This window comes from Puntigrus tetrazona, chromosome 15, assembly GCF_018831695.1.
Source record: "Puntigrus tetrazona isolate hp1 chromosome 15, ASM1883169v1, whole genome shotgun sequence".
NCBI classification, from domain to species: Eukaryota; Metazoa; Chordata; class Actinopteri; order Cypriniformes; family Cyprinidae; genus Puntigrus; species Puntigrus tetrazona.
In genome coordinates this window covers 22,999,563-23,002,062 of record NC_056713.1, presented here as the reverse complement: position 1 = coordinate 23,002,062, position 2,500 = coordinate 22,999,563, and the positions used below count along the sequence as shown (strand labels likewise).

Below are 2,500 nucleotides of genomic sequence, written 5' to 3'. Positions count from 1 at the left end.
CCAGTCCATCTGTTAACATATTAAGAAGCCACAAAGCCATCGTTAACAGTTCAAACAGTTGCGTCTGGCTAAAATACGTGTTCATAATCCATAATAACGCTTATGTGACCTCTCATGTCAAAAGCTCAAGCTGATTTCTGTGCAGATTTCTCTCCTGATTCAGACCGCATCACTTTTTTCACTGTATCTGTATTTTATCGTCTAAAAAACTGTCTTGTTTCCGGCCAAAACATCTAGAATTTCTTAAATAAAGCAGTAAAAAATTATAGTCAAACTTTAAGAGGTTTTTGATTCAAACGAGCAAAATAATCCGGCAACGGGGTGAGCAAAATAATCTTGTTTTCTGTTTGAATTAAGATTTCACAATTTATTTGTGGTTCTGCCCATTTTTCTTTTTCTTTTCATCGGTAATAGATTTACATATTTACTATTAAATATATTAAATCATTAATAATAATTATTATTTATTTAATTAATAATTCATTTAAAACGTATTAAAATAATAAAAATAATGTGTGTGCATATATATATATATATATATATATATATATATATATATATATATATATACATATATATATATACATATATATACATATATATATACACACACATATATACATATACATATATATATATATATATATATATATACAAGTAATTTTAGTCTAAATACTTTTTTTCTGTGCATATAGTTTGTGTAATAAAATTTTTACATATTTTTTCTATTTTTTCTATTATATATTATTTATATTTACTTAATGAAACGTGTATTAATCTGAACATAATGAGTGATGAAAAGGACTTATTTAATAAATAAAATCATATAAATAAATCATTTCATAATATATTTTGCGCACACCGTGAGCTTGTTCAAAGCAAAAACCCGCTTAATTTCGACTTAACATTTGCTTCTAGACAATCCTGCTTTATTTAAGAACTTCTAGACATTTTTGCTGGAAACTAAACTAAAAATTACTGAGACAGAAAAGTTATTTCTATCTTATTTTTAATTTTTTTTGCAGTGTATGGCCAGGTTTCACAAACAAAGTTTAGCTTAAACTTCTACAAAAATGTTTTAAGATGTCTTTTAAACACGCGTTTTGGTCTGGGTCTACCTTAAAGGGTTAGTTCACCTAAAAATCTTTTAAATACCTTCAAAGCATCCCAGGTGTATGTGAATGTCTCTCTTTATCTTACAAATCATCCTTTTTCTCCAGGAAGCCTTCATTCAGTCATATGAGGGATGTCTTACTATGTTTGCATGCACTTTATTTAACATGTTTTAGACGTGATAGAGCTTAGAAGCGCCAGGAGCATTTTTAATATAATTCAGATTGGATTCATCTGAAAGACGAAAGTCACAGACACCTAGAATGCAACGAAGGTGAGTAAAACACAGCCTAATTTTCATTTTTGGGTGAACTAAGCCTATTAAAAGCATTAATGATATGCTGGCAATAACTACAGATAATAGCAACGCCGGCATTTGTATGATATGTTACCTATAAGGCGTTAAAGTTCGAAACGATTTCATATTTTCGTGATTTCCTCGCAGCGCTGCCTTCTTTTGCTCTTTGCTTCTATTGACAGTATATTTATGTTTACTTGTGAATAATATAAATAAATAATCTAAAAATAAATTGCAAGCATATTTGCTCAAAACACATCTTGCTCAGTAAGAGCGTTTATTTGATGAATAGCAGAAATATGAGCAATTCGTTCAAATTTGTTTCCTCCGGTAAATATACTTGCAATTTCTTTTTAAATAAGTCAATTAATACACTTCTGAGAATTACATAAACAATTTAAAACAAGCATATTCACATGCATATAATACATCTATAAATTAAAAAAATTATAAATCGAATGCCATTTTTGTTATATATATATATATATATATATATATATATATATATATATATATATATTATTATATAAATATATTATTATATATATTATATATAATATATATATATATATATATATATATATATATATATATATATATATATATATATATATATATATATATATATATATATATATTAATATTTTCTTTTAAAATAAATTATTAATATATACTTAGTACATATATAAATAATAATTAATTTAAAATGAAATTACAAGCAAGCTTTTTGGTCATATAAATGACCTTTTGCTCAGTGAATATATTGTTATTTTTTAAAAACTAAGTAAATTAGTAAATAACTTATTTTTTAAAAATTAAAAAAAAATGAAAGTATACTTAACTCAAGGCTGGAGGCGAAAATTTTGAATTTATACACAATAAGGGACAAGAAGAAATTATTTTCTACGGTAAATGGACGGCACAACACACACGATGCGATCCACAGACGTCGAGTCTAAAAGAACTTGTAATATCCTTCACATAACGTCCCATTCACGTCCTGCTCTCGTGTGCCTTCATATCCAGATGAACGTGTTTATCGGTGTCGAAAGAGAAAAAGAAACCCAGAATGAAGCACTATCATTCAAC

At 26.4% G+C, this 2,500-nt stretch overlaps 1 protein-coding gene across 8 annotated transcripts in view; it reads left to right on the top strand.

Moving 5' to 3' along the window:
* gria4a (glutamate receptor, ionotropic, AMPA 4a) overlaps positions 1-2,500 on the top strand; it is a 77,042-nt gene that overhangs the window by 40,228 nt on the left and 34,314 nt on the right. The window lies entirely within an intron of this gene.